The 23,708-nt window shown below is 34.8% G+C and overlaps 1 pseudogene; it reads left to right on the top strand.

Moving 5' to 3' along the window:
• The first annotated feature begins 21,387 nt into the window (after positions 1-21,387).
• LOC105547158 overlaps positions 21,388-23,708 on the top strand; it is a 145,648-nt pseudogene continuing 143,327 nt past the window's right edge.

Here is a 23,708-nt window from a genome sequence, read left to right as displayed (position 1 = left end):
CCACAAGCATGACTAGACCTTTTCGTTCTCCTAGGTTTTCATGAAGTCAGCATGTCTTTTTGTCTTTCTAATTTACTTCCTATAGCTTTATGCTCATTTCTTACAGCCAGTGACATTATATTTATCAAATATCTTAATTAAATTAAAAAATGGTCCCTGTGATTTATTATGGGGAAAGTAGAATACAATTAAAATTATCAAGTTAAAAGTAAAATAAGATACCACATTAAATTACCCCATTTTATAGTCTCTGGGCTACAGATGCCAGTAGCTATACGTTTTGCTAAAACTCAGAGAGAGTTAAACAATTTGTCTGGGGTTTGGGATCTAGTTACTAGAAAATTAAAAATCTGGTTACTATGGCTATTTTTCTTCACTCATTTAATTAGGTATAAGTCCTGGTAATTGACCTCTCGATTGAGCTCCCTCGCCTCCCTGTCTTGCTCTATTCCACTCTCCCCACCCCTACTGGCACTTTTGCCCACATGACAGCCTTATGTTATGCAGTGCCTTTCTCCTATTTACCACTAGCCATGTTCATCTATCCTTCTTTCAACTTTAATCTTTAGACAGCTGTAAACATAACATTCTCCTGTTCAGAGTTTTTTAGGACTTTTCATTACTGCCTGGATGTCATTCAATCTCCACTGCCCATCATTTAAAGCCTTCCCCAGTCCAATTCTACACACATATTTCTAAACTTCAGACTAAAATTTCTACACATAGGAGAAAAATAAAATTATTTTCATTGAAAGAAGAAGGAAAAGGAAATGAATTAATCATTGAACGTCTACTAGGTGCTTGTCTTAATTGATTTGGGTTACTGTATAACAAATTACCAGGGACAGAGAGACTTAAACAACAGAAATTTCTCATGGTTCTAGAGTCTGAGTAGTCCAAAATCCAGAGTCTGGTGAGGGCTGGCATCCTGGTTTCTCAATGATTGACTTCTCATTGTATATCCACATAGTCAAAAGAAAACTCATTTCTCTTTTTGTAGGGGCACTAATCCCATTCATGAGGACTCTACCCTCATAACCTAATTACCTCCCCAAGTCCCCACCTCCTAAACCATCACATCAGCAGATAGGGTTTCAACATATGAATTAGGGGGACACAAACATTCAGTTAATGATAGTACTAGACCAATTTATGCACATTTTCATATTTATTTCTTCCCAGAAATCTATGAAATAGATATTATTATTACCATTTCACAAATGAGGAAACTGGGGCTCAGAGGCTCTATGAAACATGTGAAAGTTTATAAAAATGATGAGTAATAGAGATGTGATTCAGGTCTTTCTGCCCCTCAAACATCTGTTCTTTCTACTATTCAGCACTCCTGTCTTTTAATTTGGGAAATAAAAATTTTTGTTCCAGCCAAAACAATTATCAGCACCAGTTGATAGACAGGGGCCATTTAGAAAAAGAACTAAAAGTTTCCATGCAGCCTCTAAAATAATACCAAATATTTGGCCCAACACCTGCCACTATTCGGAACAGCAGTTCAGAAATTCCAGACTTGACTAGAGAAGTTTCTCCAGGATGCTGAGAGGCTTCACTTCACTCAGGGATATTACCATTTTTATGTTTCAATCTGACATTTCAGTACCGAAGGATAGGTGCCTCATTGATACCATTTTTATCACTAGAAGTTCACAGCTCAGAGTGGGAAAGGACCTTATTTAACTCCTCAACAAATGAATCTGATGGAATTTAATGAGGTAAAGTGACTTTCCTAAGGTCATACAGCTAAGAAGGGGCAAACATAAGACCAGAAAGGTCCATTATATCAGTGTACGTAGAAATTCCCTATTATTATCAATATGAGACATTCCTGAAACAGAAAATAAAACAACCATCAATTGAATTTTAAAATTTTAAACATTCTTTCAATATTTAAAAGTTTAAGGGGCAAAAATGCTGTATTGATGAAAATCAAAGACCGTAATATTGAAAAACTTTAATTAGACATGTTAGGGATATCTTCAGTCTCACCCGAACAGAATCTTAAAGGAAAACAAGGCATGCATAGGGGGAAAAAAACCCAAAAACTCTATGATCCTAAATGTCATTCCCTTGTCCATGGTGGCAACGTTATTTATGACCCTCTTTTACTGCCTAATGTGACTTCTGAATCCTCAACACAGCACTCCAGGCAACCACCAGTAAGAGAAGTGACCTGACATGCAAAATGAAATCTATTTTCATAATTGAGCTACCAGGAAGAGTAAACAGACCAAAAAGACATCAACATGGTCAAATACGGGCCATTCAAGGGACAGTAAGTCAATTAGACTGCCTGAATATAGTTCACAAATAGCACAGTGTGAAATTAACATAAGGGAGGCCTTGACAAAAAGTTTAATTGAATTTTCTCCTTTAATAATGTCTTTGCCATATTTCAAGTCATCTTTCCTAAAATATTATAACATATTTTTGAAAATGTTTGAATTCCTGAGCCATTAGCCTTTTTTCTCTTGGTGAAGATTTAGTTACATCTTTCCCTCTGCTTGTAGAATGGGGCAGTTCTGAACATTAGAACATGTGCTGAGTGATTTGGGTGGCTTTTCGAATCACTTACAAATTGAAGCACTCAAACAATTTTACATCAATGTATTCTTCAATGTCTGCACATGCCCAGATGTCTAAACACAAGAGAAGAACTCTTAAAAAAAAAAAAAAAAAAAAAGAGTATTTTCAGCAGCCTCAAATTTCTATGCATTATACATTCCTGGAACCCTGATAACGTCCAAATTGAAGCACTCTGGGAGGTTTGGAGAGCTTGTATAATTTTAAAAAAAAACAAAAAAAAAAAACCCTTAAAAAAAAAAAAAAAAAAAAAAAAGACTATTTTCAGCAGCCTCAAATTTCTATGCATTATACATTCCTGGAACCCTGATAACGTCCAAATTGAAGCACTCTGGGAGGTTTGGAGAGCTTGTATAATTTTAAATTGTCCTATACATGCCTCTGACCTCATGTACTTCACAAATTGAAGAACCTTTCAATTTTGAACATTTTGGTAATTTTAAATCAAGGCATGTGCATCTAGCTTTAATTTTGTACTTGCATTTTAACTTACACTTACGTCATGTAGACCAACTGAAAGATAAATCATTATTCTGATGTATTTCTAGAAACTCACTTTTATTTTCAAAGAGATTTTTAGTGTGTTTCTCTTTGCGGTTTGTGATTAAATCAACATAGCAAAAGCATCGCAGGTTGAAGAGGTATGTTTACTACACTTGACTATGTTTGCTGCACTTGAATTTGAAAATGCCAATACAACACTGTGCCTTGCTCTAATAAATTAAAGCTGTGTTACCATTAAGGCTGACATTTGGCTATTACACTGAGTATCACAACTAGTAAGATTTGACTACAAAAGAAAACTCAGCTCTTTTCTTAAAACAAGCTAGCTATGATAGCGAGAGTTCGACAGTGGGAAAATTTGAGCTTGTGAGGCCCTAAAGAGTTTTTATTTTCAAAGGTACAAATTATTGAATTTAGAATAAGAAGGAGTCTCTGTGGGTACTCAAGTCTACAGTCATATTACATGACTAAATGAATGAATAAAAGCTCTGTACATTATAATTTGGAATGCACTGAATTTGCAAACCTCCCACACCCCAACCCCCCAAAAAGTAAAGAAAAAGCAAAAGAGTCTGCCATCAGATCTCACAGAATAACTCCATGGGAATTCTCCACATGAAAGATTACAGGATATGACCTACAGGATACATCACCCTACACAGTCATAAATTAAATTTACTGTAAGCACCATACAAACAGAGAAAAAAAGAATCATAGAGCCGTACAATCAAAGCAAGCCTAAAATTAAGGGTATTGATCATTTGCCTAAGAAGTGAGAGCACAAAACCATAAAGTGATTAATGGTATTATTATTAGAGGTGCTCACCCAGCCTCCCATATTCCCCACGGAAAATTGATACTGTTTTAAATGTTTTGCCATTGCAATTTTTTAATATGTCAACCAAATGTTTTCTCTTATCTAATTGCTAAAGCACAATCAGGAATAATTTTTAATTCAATGTTAAGTATTCATTTGAAATAAACAATTGCTTATGTTTCATGTGCAGTGGAAGGAAAGCCCACAATTCATCTAATTCTGAATTTTTCTGGTTGCTTTTCTCTTACATAAAATTTCTAGACAATATAGTTGCATTTTCCCTAAGTAAACATGAGTAAATCAAGCCCAGAGCCCATTCTCCAAACTGAGAAGATTGGAAAATGTAATTTCCCACCCTGAGCTCTCAGATGAATAGCCATGAGTACTTCTTAGCAGCTGGGACAAGGAGAAAAAAAGATACATGGAAAGTATACCTCTGTTTTTAAATAAAAGTAAAGACTTGATTTTAAGTAGAGGTTAGGGTCAGGCCAGGTCAGACATTTGATTCCCTGGGTCAGGCCTCTTCAGTCTGTGACCTACCAAGAGAGGCATCATGTTCTAACTCTTCTCTGACAAAAGCAGCAAAAACAAAGCATTTTAATACAATCTGGACTAATTAGGCTTCCAAGTCAGAATAAAAGAACATTTAAAAAAAAAAAAAGACATAGAGCCTTTCTTATTTTATGGCAATTAAAAAGAGTATTGTGATCAAATAATGGCTTATGTGAAAAGTGGCATGAGGCAAATTATCCTGTTTTCCAAATTTCAGGAAAATCATTTTTCCAAACTAATAGGATTACTCATCACAAAGAATGTTTGAAACTGCTATTTTATATGCCAACAAATCCAACCATAGAAAAAAGAAAGCAGAATGAACAGCCTCAAGAAAGAAACATAATGGAAAAGGCTCATGGGGGCTTGTATTTGGCCTATTATTTACAAGCGAAAAATTCCTTTGTTAGCTGTGAACAGACTTTATGGCAAAACCCGATAGACCAGTCTCAGATCAAGCAAAATTCCTTATACTTGCAAAAATTTGATTTATGTAAACAGGAGATCCTGGTCTCTGCCTCACTATTTGCAGGAAAAATGTTTCTGTGTACATGACGAATAGAAATTATGCATAATTGATTAGCTAATGAAAATTCCCGCATAAAACATATGATGTATGTATTCTCATTTTGAAATTTGAGAATTTCATGCTGTGGAGTTTCTTTTGTGCCTCTGAGGCATTTTTAATATATACGACTTCAAGAAACATTTTTCTTATTGCAATGAAATTATTATTATGCTAACTCTTTAATTTTTAGTAAAGGAAATTAGTCATATTATCACTGAATAAAATAATATTGAGAGAATAAACATTTTAGAAAATACTCGAAACTATTGAAGGAATAACTTACATCCTACCATACATAAGCTTCTTTACACACAATGTCACTGCAATATTTTAAAGAAGTATCAAGAAGAAATTCAAAAGTTTATTTTTCTGGTTTTATTATTCCTTTTCATATTTAAGTTCTGGGCACATTATGAAAAGAAATTGGTTATTTTATTCCTTCTTTTGCCTCAGCTGGGCTACCGTTGTTGTTAAACCTCTCAAAAAAATGTAAAACTTTATTCACTACGTGATCTTCTCCAACAAAAGTTTTGGCATGGAGGGTCAACTTGTCATAGTTCCTCTTCACATGGTTCAATGAAAAATACAGAAAGAGCCCACAATTCAATGAGCTAACATTGGCCCAGACTTTTTTCACACAGTACAGAATGATTTATAAATACAGTTGACACAACCTAGAAAGCAAACAGTGTAGTAATGATCCCTTTTCTGTAAAATGCATGCTTATTCTTGCATTTATATCCTGGGCACAGACAAGGATGTGTAAGTGGCTATAGCAATTAAAAACAAAAGGTAGGAATAAAAAAAAGGATACAAAAGGAAAGAAAAAAAAAACCCACACAAATACTTTTTTTTTTTTTTTTCCCCAGAGCTTGCTTAGTGGCAGTTCTCGTAACATCTGAGAATTCTCTTGAGTTAATTGGTTATTTTTTTAACCTTACGGGGGTCATAGTATTCTCTTAAGCACAGCATTAGGGAACCCCCTCCCACAAAAATGATAGGTTAAAGGAACATTTGGAGGACAAAAAGACAGGTCTGTGAAGGAGGGAACACTTGTAAGAATCAAATGGAGAAATCAAAGTTGAATCCAAAAATTTCATGAATAGAAGACTGACATTAAAGCAAACAAAAGACCTACAAGTATAGCCTGAGGTGTAAGTGGTAGAAGCAAAATGTTATGTCACATGTGTATTTATATTTACTTATTTTTAAGATAGAGAGTCTGAATCACATCTGAAAAGCAATAAACAAATCAGTGCATAGAGGAGAAACTCGGTGAGACCAGCTAGAAATCCAGAGAAACCTCTCTTGGATTGTTCACAAGTACATCAATCAAGACACAAATTTAGAGAAAGAGTTTGGGGATTGGTGAAATGTTGGTTCCTAGTTCAGCATTTCTCTTTTATCTGTAGGGTAAAAGAGTTTTCAGGAACAGGGAGGAAAATGTCTGGCATCTTTTGGAAGATCCTCTGTAATAAAATCACCTTTGGGATTGTCCCTTGGGCCTACTGGAATATTATCTTCACATACTACAGAGAATATTTGTGTAACACAAATTACTTGGCTTATATAGTCCTCTTTGGGAAATCACATACATGTTAGACTCTGGCCCAGATAAGAAGAAATCTCATTAACATTTTGCAGACATAGTTTACAGGATGACTATAAGTAACATGAAAAATATGTGAGGGTGTTCTATGCTGTATCAGGAGAGAAAAAAAATCCAACTTACAAACTATTGCTTCAATGGTTTGGTGGAAGTTCACAGTTTAGAATTTCAGCTTAGTAAATTTTGATAATCAGATTAACAGTGTATATATACACATACATATATATATACACACATATAAATATATGCATATATAAATATATGTATATAAACAAATATACATATATACATATATGTGTATATATGTATATTATACATATATGTATATATACACATATGTATATAAAAATATATATATATTTCCTAACATAACTAAGCTTACAGAGTTGGTTTGAACCTCACTGTATAGAAGCCTATGCGGTAGCAATAATATCCTAAAATTATTTTGATTTTAATACAAGGTATTTGGAATACTTCGCAAACATTAAGACCATTAACTATACTTTCAGATGAAGAACCAACAACAAAATGAGATGCCATGGTGCTAGTTATTTTAACTACTCAAAGATAAAAGAAAGAATGGGCCATAGGCAGAGTCCACATAGTATGACTTTTCAGGCACTGAATATTTTGCAACATTCCACACCTCCTCCTTTGACTCTCAAAAATATTTCCCTCAAAAGATCTTCACTCTATCTAAAATTCAAACACCAGTCAATCTATTTTGAGTACCAATTTAGATTATTTAAAGTTATACTTAAATGCTTCACTAGGAGGAGATATGTATTAAAACATCAATAACCACAAAGTCTTTAGGGTAAATTAGTTTATTAGATTAGCTAACCAATTATCTTGAAAATCCCAGAGAGGTACATCCATCTTAGTGCATGTGAGGAGGTCTAGGCTTGATGTGGGAAAAAAAGAATTGTTTAAGAGGTTAAGATTGCATGAAGGACAGTGTACTATCCCTCTACTAGAAGAGAACAACTATTTCAAAAGGAAAATGGAAGAAGAAAAGAAAAGAGAAAAGAAAAAAGAAAAGGAAGGGAAGGGAAGGGAAGGGAAGGGCAAAGAAAGTATCTTAGAAAACTTCACTGTGATTGTCTATTGCTGTACAACAAATCACTCCAAAACAAGGTGGCTTAAAAGAACCACTCTCACTTTTGTATGTCTTAGAGTTTCTACGAATCAGGAATTTGGAAGAGCTTGGAAATGTGGTTTTGGCTTCAGGTCTCCCATTAGGTTACTTAGCCAGTATATAGAATCAGAACAGAACAATGCAGGGCTCAGTCAGCTAGGGACTAGAAGAGCATTTCTCAGCCTCTTTATGTAGTCTCAGAACCTTTTCAAGTGACCTCTTCGTGTGGACTAATTTTAACTTCTTAGCATGAAGCATGGTAACATAAGTGAGGCCAGACTGTTTATATGTGCTTAAAGGTCTAATAGGTCTAATAGCAAACAACATTGAATAAACTTTTATAATTTTGCATCAGAAATCACAGTGTAGTACTTTTGCCCTAAGGTATTGGTTTAAATAAGTCACAAAAAGCCTCTTAAATAGAAAGAGAGTCAAAGTCACACTGCAGGAAAAGTATATGAGATGGAAAATACTGTTGCAGTCATCTTTGGAACATACAATGTGCTGTAGCCTAGGATTAGCTTTAGACATCAACTTTAGCTTTACCACCCTTTGCGCATCCACCCATATAGTCAGCATAATTATACCTGCATGTTATCACCAGTGCAAGAAAATTTCAGCTCATGAAATCTTTCTGAGGGAATAATCACTAAAACCATAGAAGATTGAAAGAACTATATCCATAATCAACTGTAATAAAAGTTCCTATTTCTTGAGAGTTTACCATATGACCAGCTGTGCTTAGCTCATTAACTTCTCACAATTACCTATAATAAATGCATATAAGGAATTTGATATTAAAGATTATAAATGAAAAAGCATTACTTTACTTTTCTGTAGGACATAACTAAATTTCCCTTGGTTATGTCAGACCTAGCTGACATCCCTTTTTCATAGCTGAACAGAAACAGTGAGAGAGACCTGGTTACTCCGAACTTATAATTCATATAAGTCTCCTGAGGTTTTCTATTCTTTGTCTGAGGAAAGAGACAAACCATAAGTGAATTAATTCTTATAAAAATTTCAACTTTGGACCAATGCAGCTAAATTATTAATTTGTAACAAAAGAAATAAAGAACACTTTTTTGGGGGGAAATTACAATCTGAAGCCTCTACAATTTTTTATAAGCAATGTCTTCCCTACAAAAAAAACTTACAAAACATGAGAAGATAGATAAATAAAAAATATACAATGCAAAGCAAAGAGAATAAATAAGAGGAGCAGGAGAATGGAACAAAAGAAGTATTTGAAGAAATAATGGCTAAGAATTTTCCCAAACTAATGAAAACATTATTGATCCAAGATTTGAAAAGCTCAGACACTACCAAGAATGATAATTAGAAAAAATAAAGCACCCAGACACATAAAAATTCAAATGCCGAAAACCAAAGACAAAGACAAAAATCTTAAAGGCGGCCAGAGATTGATTTTTGAAAATTCAACGTTAAACTTATGACTGACTTTTGAAGTGAAACAATGGAACCTAGAAAACAATGCAGTAATATCTGCAAAGTGCCCAAATAGGAAAGAACCTGCCAATTTATAATTCGAACTCCTTAGTATACATCTTTCCAAAATTGAGGCAGTTTAAACTTATTTTCAGGTTCCTCCTCCCAACCACCACCAGAAAGATCTAAAAAATGTGTGCCAGTTGACCTGTACTGCAAGAATTACTAATGAAGTTTTTTTAGCTTGAAATAACAGATGAAAGCATAAAGCCACAGGAAGAAAGGAGGAGTACCAGAAATGGTAAACTTGAGAAATACAAAAGACTGTGACTTTTAAAGCAACAGTAATGAGTATGCCTTGTTGTTTTCTAACATAAGGAGAAATAAATTATATGTCCATGATATCAAAAAGCATGGATGGGCATGGTAAGTAAATAGAGTTACATGTTTTCAAATTTCTAATATCATTCAAAAAATGGTAAGCATTCTAATAGAAGGGAGATTGTAATAAGTCAAGGATACATATTTTAAAATTTATCATAACCAGAAAATTATAATAAAGTATATTTATAAACCTAATAGAAGAGATAAAAATATCACTAAGAACATAGAATATATATAGGATATAATTAACCAACTGGACTTAATATTTATAAAACCCTATATCCAAGTGTTGAAGAATAGATATTATTTTGTAATACTCCATGGAACATTTAAAATAATAGAGTAAATTAGTGTTAGAACACAAGTATGAACAAATTTTAAAAGACTAACATTAAAAGCATGTTATGACAATAGAAATTTAAAAATCAACAAAATTAAAATCAAACAGAACTATAGCCAGAAAATCCCCACATGACTGGAAATTAGGCAGCATATCAGAATATCAAAATGAAAATTAGAAAATATTTGACCTGAATATTAATCTCCATCTGCCTATCTCTTAGAAGGATATTTTTCGTTGGAATCAGGGCCCACCAGGATAATCCAGGATGATCTCCTTCCCTCCAGATCCTTGACTTAATCACATCTGCAAAGGCCTTTTTTCCAAATAAGTTAACATTTGTAGGTTCTGAGAATTGGGATGCAGACACATTTTTGAGGCCACCGCTCAAGCTACTACAAACCTAACAGGATTTTTTTCTTGGAAATTAATAAACTGATTCTACAATTATATGGGCATACCTCAAATAACCAAGTGAAACTTCAGGAAGATGAACAAACTTGGCAGACTTACATTTTCTGATACCAAGATTTACTGTAAAACTACAGTAACTAAGATAGCAGTTAGTACAAATATAGACACAGAGATCTGTGAAATAGAATACAGAGTATAAAAAACGCACACACAGTTTATAACAGAGATTCAATGACAGTTTAGTAGGAAAACGGCAATTATTTAACTAAATGATGCTGAAGTAGTTGAGCATCCACATAAAAACAAAGAAAAAACAAACTACCTGATTTCTACCTTACACAGTATATAAAAATTAATTTGACATGTGTCTTAGGTAAGGTCTCTAGAAGCAGAGACTAACATCATGATTTATTCCATGAGATTTACTGATAGAGTGGTCTCTATCAGTAAAAGAAAAGTATGAGAGAGACTGAAGCAAAATAAGGGAGAGTAAAAAACTGACAAGGATATGGTCTCAGGTAAAGTCAAGGCTTGACTTGATCCACTGTTTATGCCTCTGAAGCATAGACTGTATTACCCCATTACCTTTCCCTTGTCAAGGAACCTGGCATTTTATACAGCTGTATGAGTGAGTTATTTGCTGTTGTCATGGTTTGAAGGAGAGGTATAACTTCCCAAGTGAGTCTCTGAGCCATTAGCAACTAACACAGCAACTTGAGATAGATGGATGCACTGAGCTGAAAAAAATAGGATCTGGTAAGGGCACTATAATACTTACTACAAGACAGATCGCAAAAGTAAAACAATAAAACTTTTGGAAAAAAATAGGAAAAATATCTTCAGGTACTTAGGGACAGGTAAATATTTCCTTAAAAAGGCACAAAAAACTACCTATAAAAATAAATTGATTAAATTAATTTTAAAAACATCAATAACTTCTGGTAAATAAAAAATAAACATCAGTAAGACAATGAAAAGGAAAGCCATAACATTTCATATAGCTACAAAGAAATCTTATCCAGCATATATAAAGAACCTTTACAAATTAAATAGGCAATCTAATTTTAGAAATGGACACATTTAATTTGACTATTGCATATCAATATAACAAGAGTTCTTCAACCTAATTACTCAAAGCAAATTTCTAAATAAAGCATATATGTTTTGACTGTCAATGTATCACCTAACCCAATATTAGCAAGGGGGTAGAGGATAGGGTATATGCATGAAGTGCAATTTTACAACATATTACAGAATGTAAAATGTATGAAAACTCAACAATTCCACTTCCAGGAATTTAACTTAATCAGATAACTATATAAGCATGAAAACAATAATAGGCACAACAATGTATATTATAGCATTGTTTATAATGGTAGTTGATATAGTTTGGCTATGTTCCCATCCAAATCTCATCTCGACCTGTAGCTCCCATAATCCCCATGTGTCATGGAAGGGATCTAGTGGGAGGTAATTGAATCATGGGGGAGGGTTTTTCCTGTGCTATTCTTTCTTGCCTGGCGCCATGTAAAGCATGCCTTTGCTCTTTCTTTGCCTTCTGCCATGATTGTGAAGCCTCCCCAGCCACGCTGAACTGTGAGTCAATTAAACTTCTTTCCTTTGCAAATTACCCAGTTTCAGGTATGTCTTTATTAGCAGTGTGAGAATGGACTAATACAGTAGTAAATAAAATGAAAACAATCTAGATATTAATAAAGAACCAGTCAATACAGTATAACACATCCCAACACCACAATAGTATGCATTGACACAGAAGACATCCATTACGTTGTTCAAAAATATACATACGAACTGTTGAAGAAAATATATAGTATAATGTTTTTATGTGAAATTGTGTAGATATATATATAGAGAGAATTGTGTGTGTATACACACACACACATCTATGTATGTAACTATAGACATAGAGATACCTAAAATATATTCATAAAAATATGAATGTTTTATATCTCTGGGCTGTACAATTTCAAATGATTTTCACTTTCTTCTTCATATTTTTACAACAACATTAAAATGTTTATAATCATCATGAATAATGTTAATTTTTCTTACCTAAAAAACAATTTTAAAATCATTTTAATGTCCAATACTTTGCTGTGGAAGACAACAAAGCAATGTTATTTGTTAGGGAGGGGGAGGCCTAGGAGGAGGGTGTGTTGGGGGAGGGCAGGTTGTATGTGAAGACAGCTAAAACAAAAGAAAACTAAACACATTCTCAGATATAATATTATTCAGATTATATGCACTATCCTCAAAATACTACTTGAAGATATTATCTAATTTGGGGCACGGAAGCAAGTAAAACCTGAAAGAACTAGCAATTATTAAATCTGCTTGAAAAGGAGAATTTTTAGTGTGAACGAAAAAATATAAAATATAAAAATTGATAACTGAATATAAAGATAAAGCTCCAAACTACACTACTAAAGACCAACATATTAGTAAGGGACAGGAGAACTAAAGTGTGTGACATACCTGGTGTCATATAACGGACCACAAAAGCACATCACAGAAGGTTTCAGAGGAAGGCCTTTGCACAAGGCAGATGGCTGCATTCCAATTATGGATTGTGTGTAAATTTAGGCAAGTTACTAATTTCCCTTATCAATAGTTTTCTGTTTAATAAGGCTACTCCTACCGTAGTATTTATTCTTTGTATGATAGCCCCACCCCCCTATCCACTCTCTATCCTTCTCTATGCAGCACTATGGCTCAGGAGACTGACTCCTGTGGGCTGCCTACAAGCTGCCAGCTAGGCTCAGCCCATGGAGGGCACCGGAAGGAAGAAAGAGAAGAAGAGGGTAGCAAGATCAGGGCATTTCTTCCCCACTCTCTCCTTGATTTGCTCTATGTCTCTGGCAGTAGCTATGTCCCTTCTTGAGTATGATTACAGTTCCTGTTGTACAGCTGATGCTCCTCCAATCCTCTGTGCTTCTACAGTAGCTCTCATTGATCTCCAGAAACACTGCTTCCTCACCTTGTTCCTTCCCCAGAAGATAACAAACGTCTGTTGTTTCTGGTTTGTGGGTCTCACGCCTGCCTCTTTCTGGTTTCCCTAAGCAAGCCCACATCTCAGGAAGCAGGCGCTTCATTGAGGTCTTTCCATATGGATTATCTGGGATAAAACCTGCTTCCTATTGAAACTCTAATTACTATAAATATGCAAAACTAGTTTTGTTGTGAGGCTTATATGAGGAAATTCATCTAAAGTGTTAATACAGTGTTTAGCATGTAGTATTTAATAAATCTTATTTTTAAAATAAACACTTTGTTTTATAAGTTTAGCAAACCATCCTCAAGCACTTCAAGATTGGCAAGACCACTTCTATTGCAAACATATTCATATTATCTCTTATTTCGATGGTATTACATTATTTGATTCTCCCCTAATTCTCTTTATTCTAATTCCTTGTTCACAAATCAACCTTTTGATTTTCATTGTTTCTCATTTAGATTCACTGGTTAAAAAAAAAAATCCTGATAGCAGATGTATCATGATAGTCCATTAGTCCATTCTCTGTGATGATTATTTCTCATTTCAAATTAATGAACTAGCATTCTAATTCTAACTTGACTCTGAAGCTAGCCTGATGAATGAAAATGAAAACACTATGTTGCTTTAAATATTCTTCTCTTTGATAATATTCTTATGGTAAATGAATGAGTTGTAATTCTGACTTTGTACAAACATCTCATGAGCTTGGATATTTTCATTCAGAAATTCAAGAATTATCTATCCTGCTACATAGTTCCATGACCTAGGGATATTTCAGCACATTAAAAAAGACCAGTCCCTATCCACATGGATCTTGCATTCTGAGCGGGGAAACAGGAGTAAACCAATGCTTAAAAGGAAAACAATGATCAGATGACAATAAGAACTATGCAGAAAATTAAAACACGGTGATGTGATAGTGAGTAGGTTTAGATGAGGTTGCTAGGACAGGCTTCTCTGGGAAGATGATCTTAGAACTCATCCCTAGATATCAAGAAAAAGGCAATCATGACAAGATAAGGAGAAACATTTAAAGCAGAGAGAATTGCTAAGTAGAAAAACCCTAAAGTAAAAAGGAGCTAGAGGTTCCAAAGATGAGGCTTATAATGATCTGTTCATGGAACAGAAGGAATGCCAATGTAGTCTAGAAAGTGATGGAAAAAAATTGTATAAGATGAAACAAGAGAGTGAGACAGCTAGTGAGAAGTTCATCTAGGACTAGGTAGGAAAAGTTTGTGTAATTTTTATTCAGTGTTCATTTGCTCTGGTGCATTGACAGGATAGGCAGATACGGTAGGCTTAACTAGGTTTGGGGTTTTATCAGATGACTGTGACAAAAGGAAAAGAAGAGCAAGGCAGATAAATATATAAGTAATCAGAATCTAAACTAATAATGACATAAAGGGGAGATGGAGACTATCATGGCAGTGGGATCAATGACTTGAACATTTCATTGCTGAAGTAAAAATTCTGGACTCAGTGATGTAGAATCAGAGGTGGCTGTTAGAATGGGAAGCTTGGGTAGAGAACTTGAGGAATATGTGACAAGGTTACAATGCTGAGTGTATGTTGCTGAGGATGAAAAAATATATCACTGAATACCAAGAGATTAAGGAACTGAAGATGATACAAGGTAATGCATTCCAGAGAACACAGTGAAAGTGACTAGAGAGCAGAAAAGGGTGGAGGTTTGAAGCCTTTTAGGAGATTCTTAGAGATATGGGGAACACAAGGAATTCATAAAATTATATGCTAAAGCTTGAGTTTCTAGTGAAGGCTATGATAAATAACGATGTGAATTTAATCGAAAGGTCCATTATTAAACTATGAAAACACTGTGTCCCTAATAGCATCTCACCCTATTTTGTGGGAAAGAAGAAATATTTACTAAAATTAAAATGACAAGGAATTCTTGAAATGGAAAATGAATCCTTAGATGTCATGCAACCTAATTCAATGGGTTCTTAAAAGCCTGTATAATAAATAAATAAAAAGAGCTCTCCACTGTGAAATCCTATAATTCCCTCTGGAACATATAGACTTACATGGAACATATAATTCACTCTGGAACGTATAGACTTTAATGTTGGTATGTATCTCAATTCTCTGCTGTCATGTGACAGCTAACTTCTCTTGTACTCCTGGGAGACTGAATGAATCCTTCTGCTATCTCCCAATCCTTAGGCCTAAATTGTTCTAGTCTTTTAGTTGTTTCAAATTTATATTCTAGAACATTCCTCAGAAGGGGCCTATGTGGACAATATTCTCTGAGTTCTCATATTGTCATATTAGTTTGTCAGGAGACTTTATAATTTAAGTTCAGTTTGGCTGGAAATAAAAACTTTGACTCACACTTTATTTCTCCTTCTTCAAAAAAATTCCCCATTTTCTTCTCGCATAAAGAATTGTTGTTAAAAATCTGATAACAATCTAGGTTATTTTTATTAATAAATTAGTTGTTTGTTTAGTCACAGTGCCAAAGGCTTCTTTTCTTTTTTGTAAAGTCCAACAGTTTACCAAAACATATCTCTATGTTGATCCAGTCTGAGTTGATTTTCCCAGATATATGACATGGAATGTTTATATATAATTTTAATCCTATTTTTCTATCTTTTATTAGATACCTGATGTATATTTTATTTTATTGTAGTAAAACATATATTACAACATGCCATTTTAACAATTTTTAAGTATGCAATTCAGTGGCATTAAGCACATTCACAATGTCGTGCAACCATTACCACTATCCATTCCCAGAACTTATTCATAATCATCCTCAATGGAAACTCTCTACCATTCAAGCTCCCCATTTCTACTCAGCAATTCACCTTGATCGTCTGTATTCTACTTTCTGTCTCGATGAATTTGCCTATTCTGGGTACCTCCTCTAAATAGAATTATATAACATTTGTCATTTTCCATTTGGCTTATTTCACTTAGATAATCTCATCAAAGTTCATTCACACTGTTGCATGTATCAGAATTTCACTCCTTTTTAAGACTAATAGTCCTTTGCATGCATTTACTATACTTTATCCACTAATCTGTTGATATATATTTGGGTTGCTTCCAACATTTGGTTATTGTGAATAACACTGCTATGAATATTTGTATACAACTATTTGTTTGAGTCCTTGCTTTCAATTTTATTATTTTTTAATTTTAAATTTTCTTTTTAGAGACAAGATTTTGCTCTGTTTTGCTCTGTCACCCAGGCTGGAGTGCAGTGGCATGGTCATAACTCACTGCAGCCTTGAACTGCTGGGCTCAAGGGATCCTCCCCACTCAGCCTCCCAAGTAGCTAGGACTACAGGCACTCACACCCTTCTTTTTATTTTTGTAGAGACAGGGTGTTGCTATGTTACCCAGGCTGTTCTTGAACTCCTGGCCTCAAGTAATCCTTCTGTCTTGGCCTCCCAAAGTGCTGGGATTACAGAAATTGTTTTAGGTATGTATCTAGTGAAGTGAAATTGCTAGATCATATGTTAGTTCTATTTTTAACTTTCTGAAAAAACACCAGTTTTCCTCAACAACTGTGCCAGTTTACATTCCTACTAGCACTAGTTAGTTTCCATTCTTTTGATAAAAGTCATTTTAATGCGTGTGGGGTGGTGTCTTGTGATTGTCATTTGCATTTTCCTAATGACTAGTGATATTGAGCATCGTTTTACCTACTTATTGGTCATTTGTATATCTTCTTTGGAGAAATATCTATTTGAGTTGTCTATATTTAAATTGGGTCTTTTGTTTGTGTTTTAATTGTTGAATTTAAGGAATTCTTTATACATTCTCGATATTAATCCCTTATCAGATATATGATTTGCAAATAATACCCCCATTCTGTGGGTTGACTTTTCACTCCCTTGATAGTGTCCTTTCATGTGCAAGTTTTTAATTTTGATGAAGCTCAACTTACCTATTTTTTATTTAATTGTCTGTGCTTTTGGTGTTACATCCAAAAAAATCATCACCAAATCCAGTATCATAAAGATTTTCCCCTATATTTTATTCTAAGAGGTTTATAGTTTTAGCTCATATGTTTAGCCCTTTGATCTATTTGAATTTTTTTTTATATGCTGTAAGGCCCTAAGGATCTAACTTCATTCTGTTGCATGTGGATATCTAGTTTTCCCAGCACCACCTGTTGAAAAGACTACAGTTTTCCCCATTGAATGGTCTTGGCATCTTTATTGAAAATTAATTGACCATTATATGCCAAGGTTTATTCCTGAGTTCTGTATTTTATTCCACTTATCTACATTTCTATCCTTATGGCAGTACCACACTATTTTGATTACTGTAGCTTTGTAGTAAGTTTTGAAATCAGGAAGTGTGAGCCCTCCAACTTTGTAGTTTTTCAAAATTGTTTTGATTATTTGAGGTCCTTTGAGATTGTATGTGAATTTTAGGGTAAGTTTTTATTTCTGCAAAAAATATCCTTGAGAGTTTGACAGAGATTGTATTAAATTGGTGCATTACTTTGAGGAGTATAAAAATATTAAGTCTTCCAGTCCATAAACTTTTAGTCCATGAAATGCCTTTCCATTTATTTGTGTCGTCCTTATCTCAGTAATGCTTTTAGTTTTCTGTGTATAAGTCTTTTGTCTCCTTGGTTAAATTTATTCCCATTTATATATAGTTTTAAGTCTTTATTTTCGACAGTGTATTGAGTAATAATTTTAGTACTGATGCTATTCCATTTTGTTGGTATTGTTCTTTGTGACTCTCGCATACATTTGCCACATCTGATTGGCTTATTTTTTACATCTACTACATTCTCTCAAATCTTTCATATCTCTTTCTTCTCTTTTTGAAAATTAAAACAAAATTTTCTCCTACCCTTCTTCCATATATTTTTAGACATAATTTATTGTGTTTATTTTTTCTGATGGTCCTTATCATTTAGTTTTCATTTCAAAATGATTTTTTCTATTGTTTCTAATTATTTTCAACACCTCATTAGCCTTTTAAAATAATTTTCCCCATAACCTAATATGTAAGTTTTCTAATTCTCATTAATGCTGTTATTTTATAGTTCTATAATTTTCCTAATTTTTAGCTAATTTTGAAATAGTTACACTTTTCAAACATAATATGGGCATATCTTTTTTATAATTATATACAATACCTGACCACAGACCTTTTCTATTATTCATGAATAAGTAAGATGAGCTTTCCTTTATTATCAGGAGGGGAGGGTAGGCAAGGTTGGCTTAATTAACTTTATTGTTCTAGCACTCCCTCCCTCTAGCGCTTTTGTTTCCAGGAAGTGTTAAAAATATGACTGCATACTTTCTGAGATATGCTGGCCCTCTCCCCCTCTCTCACTTATATCTCCACCATCTCTCTCCTTTGCCCCTATGGTCCTTATCCTGCTAAATGTGGCTCTTAGTCCTGGTAGTTTCTGATTGGTGCAGGGGTTTAACCTAGAAGGGATTTTGCTAGGTTAATTTTAAATATTCATACACCTAGACCCACCAAGCACCATACAATTTTACCACAATGCCCTTGCATTCATCTGTTAATTTGAGCCTGCAAAACCCCTTCCCAGTTTTAACTGCTGTTCTCACATTAGTTCGCTTAGAATTCCAGTTGGGTACCCATTGGCTTATTTGGCATTCTCTGGCAATCATCTGTAGTCCCTTTGCTTCACCTCTCCAGCCTGCACACAATTGCTGACACATGGGTCTTGTTGCTGTCAGCAGTTTGGCCCTTGTATCTATATTGTAAGGTCTGCAGAGATATCTTAGTTTTGCTTTAGATTTATCATAAATTTGTTGTAGATTTTCCAAAAGCTATTTTTAATTTTGCTATCCTACTCCAGTTGCTCTATTTGTTTTAATGGGGCGATGTGAGGGAACACAAAAACCCTGCTCTTGCCATCTTGTTCTAATCAGCAAAAGTTTTTAAAGAAAGAAACATTTTAACCTTTTGTCATTTATTTATGTCAATGAATGATATATAGAAATAGCATTGAAAAATCTTTTAAACAGCTGTTATGTAGTGGAGATATAATGTCACATTGTCCTTTCTTGTTTTCTTGGTTGTATTGTAAAATACAGGAATAATATGTATTAATACTTGTATGTATGTGTTTAGATACATATACATATGTGTGTAGGTAGGTATATATGTGTTTATGCGCATATCTAACAAAGAAAGGACTACTGGATTTTCCCCTTTTTGCACTGCCTTTATATTTTGAATAGGTTTTCTATAACTAACACACTCGAGGGAAATTACCTGTCTCATGCTTATGCAAGAGACCAGCACAGCACCTACAAAAAACAAACACAGCACAACACCTACAAAGAATAAACACAGGTAAATATCTCTGTTGTTGATGCTAATGGTGAGGTTGTTTATCATACAAACTAAATTTTAATTATTTAAACACAAGTTTTAAAGTCTCTTCTTTTTGTGCAAAACAGGGCAAAACTATGATAAAACATAGTTATTTTGAGTTGAATAGAATAAGAATTTCAGAACTTACCTAAATTTTCAACTTTCTTAGATTACCGATTCACACACGTGTTCAAATTGAGAAACCTAGCTTTTTTTTTTCCTCACAAGTGAAGCAAGAAATCAGTTATCTGCTTTAATGTCTAAAACGGCTGACTACTCCAAGTTCTCCTAGTGATCCTGTTTCATTCACTGACACATAAGCTTATGCTGATGCTAAATGTAAGGTGACAATTTCAAAGACGTCATTCTTAAAGATTTATATTAGAAGTATAATAAAATATAATCTTCAATGCAGATGCATGAGAAAACTCATTTCTTTTTTTTTTGTATTTTAAAATTTATTAGAGTGTTTTTTTTCTAATGTTTAACACAGGTTTTAAGTTGTTTTTATTTATTTTTTATTTATTTTTTATTATTATTATACTTTAAGTTCTAGGGTACATGTGCATAACGTGCAGGTTTGTTACATATGTATACTTGTGCCATGTTGCTGTGCTGCACCCATCAACTCGTCAGCACCCATCAACTCGTCATTTACATCAGGTATAACTCCCAATGCAATCCCTCCCCCCTCCCCCCTCCCCATGAGAGGCCCCAGTGTGTGATGTCCCCCTTCCCGAGTCCAAGTAATCTCATTGTTCAGTTCCCACCTATGAGTGAGAACATGCGGTGTTTGGTTTTCTGTTCTTGTGATAGTTTGCTGAGAATGATGGTTTCCAGCTGCATCCATGTCCCTACAAAGGACACAAACTCATCCTTTTTTATGGCTGCATAGTATTCCATGGTGTATATGTGCCACATTTGCTTAATCCAGTCTGTCACTGATGGACATTTGGGTTGATTCCAAATCTTTGCTATTGTGAGTAGTGCTGCAATAAACATACGTGTGCATGTGTCTTTATAGCAGCATGATTTATAATCCTTTGGGTATATACCCAGTAATGGGATGGCTGGGTCATATGGTACATCTAGTTCTAGATCCTTGAGGAAACGCCATACTGTTTTCCATAATGGTTGAACTAGTTTACAATCCCACCAACAGTGTAAAAGTGTTCCTATTTCTCCACATCCTCTCTAGCACCTGTTGTTTCCTGACTTTTTAACGATCACCATTCTAACTGGTGTGAGATGGTATCTCATTGTGGTTTTGATTTGCATTTCTCCGATTCATGAGAAAACTCATTTCTTAAGTCAGCAGTCAAAACAGAGAAGAGAGAAAAATGGAGAAACTTTTAGAGTACATGTACCATGCCAGGCACTGTAATTGGTATTGTATTTACTATACACCATAAAGATGTGGATAAACATGTGTAACATGATAAAAAGGAAAGAGGGTCCAGAGACCTAGATGCTAGAATTTCCTTTGTTATTAGGCTGTGTTACTCCAAGCTATTCATAATTAATATATGACAGTGATTTCTTAGAAAAGGCACTTGTCTCAACTAATATACAACTTCATTTCCAAATTGTTGGGATGTGCCTAATCAACATTCAAACACTTCTTATTTTGATGGGATCTCCAAATAGTGTGGAGACATGGCCCTCTCTCCCACTCTGGAAATCAAATGGAAAGAGGTGGTTCTCTCTACCTATTCCCTGGTAATTAAAGGACAGGTATGTGGCTTAGGCTTTGACCATATCTTTAAATCTCAAGGGAGGGCTGCATAGATGAAGAGACAGGCAGATATTATTTATGTGACAGTGGTGAAATTGGGAGCAATAAGTCATCGTTAGTATAGTGCTGACACTGGATGGTTGACTTCTTGGGTGCCTAGCCTCAATTATTTCTAATACAATTTTCTGTAATGTGTTCTCTTGTCTTTCTATTGGTTATGCAAGGTACTATACATCATTTCAACTTTCTTTTTCTTTACTACTTCCAATAAGTAGCATTGGTTTCTGTCATTTGCAACCAAGAACCTTTACATGGAAAACAAAACTTTTTGGCTGAAGTTTATAGGATTAATTGTTTAAATGGGAAGTTACAAACAATCTATAAAGGGTTTAATATCTAAACATTTGAGATTGCTTTAAACTACTAGCATTCTTATTTAATAATATTAATAATATATTATCAAGTAATAATTTTTAAAATATTTTCACATAATATAAACTGTGAGCAACTAAAGATTATAGAGCTTAGACTACATAATATACACAGCTTACTAATTAAAAAAAATTAAAAACAATAAAACTGTCATCATTCAGACACAAAATTATCTTTTTTCAAATCCATGTTTACCACTTAGTATATTGTGAGTCTGCAAAATAAAATTTACCATCTTTAAACTTAATTTTCTTCATCTTTAAAGGGAAAGTAGTAATAATTTAGTATTAGTCATGCTAATACTTTTTATGAATATTAAATATATTATGAATTTTAAAATCTAGCAAAGTCTAGAATATAGAAAGCCACTAAAAGCAATGGTAAAAGAGGTGATTTTCCTATGTAGTTGTGACTTAGATATATTTTAATTGCACCAGTGGCACTCACAGAACCTGGCTTTGAAATTAATAGCTGAACATAACCACTTTGTAGTTTATCACTCCAAAACTCTCTGATATACATCCTTTTTGCTCTAATTTGATTTTTTTTTCTCAAAAAGAAACTCTTCATTTTATTTTTGTTCATAATCCCACAAAGGATCCATCCCTGCTCTCCTGCACCTGATGCAGACCCCTCCCCCATCACCCAAAAAATACTGATTTCCTAAAGTTAAAGTGAATAGTTTCCAACTATGGCCATTCTCAACCCTGCCCATTTCTCCTCATTTGCCTGTATATTCACCTGCTCTGTAAACTTGACCATCTTTTGGCTCCCTCTCCAAAGGTAGTTCCCCAAGGGCACTTGGCTTGCATTTTTGCTTTTATTATATGGGTTCCATTCTTACAACCTTCCTTGACTTACATAACCAGGCAGCTTTCCTATTCTCATTTGCATAGTATTTCTGCATAGCTTCCTGACCCTACTTCCTTATTGTATCCCACAGACAGTCCAGAACCCACCAAAAACAACTTGCAAGAAACCACTGATTTGAATTTCAAGGGATCAGGTTTCCAAGCTCTGTCCTGCTCTCTGCATTCCCTGTGTACCTTAGTTCCTGGGTTATTTGAGGAGTGTAAATGTTGACTGAGGGCAAACATTCCACCACTCTGAGGAAGGAAGGGGAACCACATTCAGAAAGGGACCGGAGAGGAGAGATGGATAAAATCAGAGGTAGGGGCCTGTGCACCTTGTAGCCCTAGTTCCTTGGGAGGCAGAGGTAAGATGCCTTGAACCCAGGAGTTTGAGACAAGCCTGGAAAAAATGGTCAGACATTGTTTACCCCTGCCCCCAAAACAGGCAAGGGTTTGATAGTAGGAATGAAGTTGGAGACAAAGGGATGATAGAGGGGCCCCTCCCACCTCAACACAAAACCAAAAGTGAGCGAGGGCTGAAAACCAGCTCCCCTTAAAACACAGAGCCCCTGCTCACCTAGCTGTGGTGGTCCTCTGGCTTGGAACCTAGTCCGTGGCCTGGTGAGCAGATCCTTGACTTCCTAAGCTCCAGCTCGACTGACTCAGCCCTCTCCCTCAGCTCCTGCCCTGTGACTCCAGGACATGGCAGTTCTCCCCCAGGGCCTCACCCTCTGCCCATTTCTTCCAGTGGTATCCTCAGAGGCTCTGACTTGTTCTGGTCTCTGTTCTTTTGCATGTGGTACCCTTGGGTGGTGTCAGGGTTGGGGTAGGACACCAGGCTAGAGAGCTAGGTGGAGGGGGAGGAGGCTACTGTGGTGAGGACAAGGACATCAAGCCTGTTCCCCTGCACAGACTTGTTGAGGCAGGAGAGGCCTGCAAGTCAAGGGTATACAGGGCAG

Source organism: Mandrillus leucophaeus, unplaced genomic scaffold, assembly GCF_000951045.1.
Source record: "Mandrillus leucophaeus isolate KB7577 unplaced genomic scaffold, Mleu.le_1.0 Scaffold38, whole genome shotgun sequence".
Taxonomy (NCBI): Eukaryota; Metazoa; Chordata; class Mammalia; order Primates; family Cercopithecidae; genus Mandrillus; species Mandrillus leucophaeus.
This window is presented reverse-complemented; position numbering and strand designations above follow the sequence as displayed.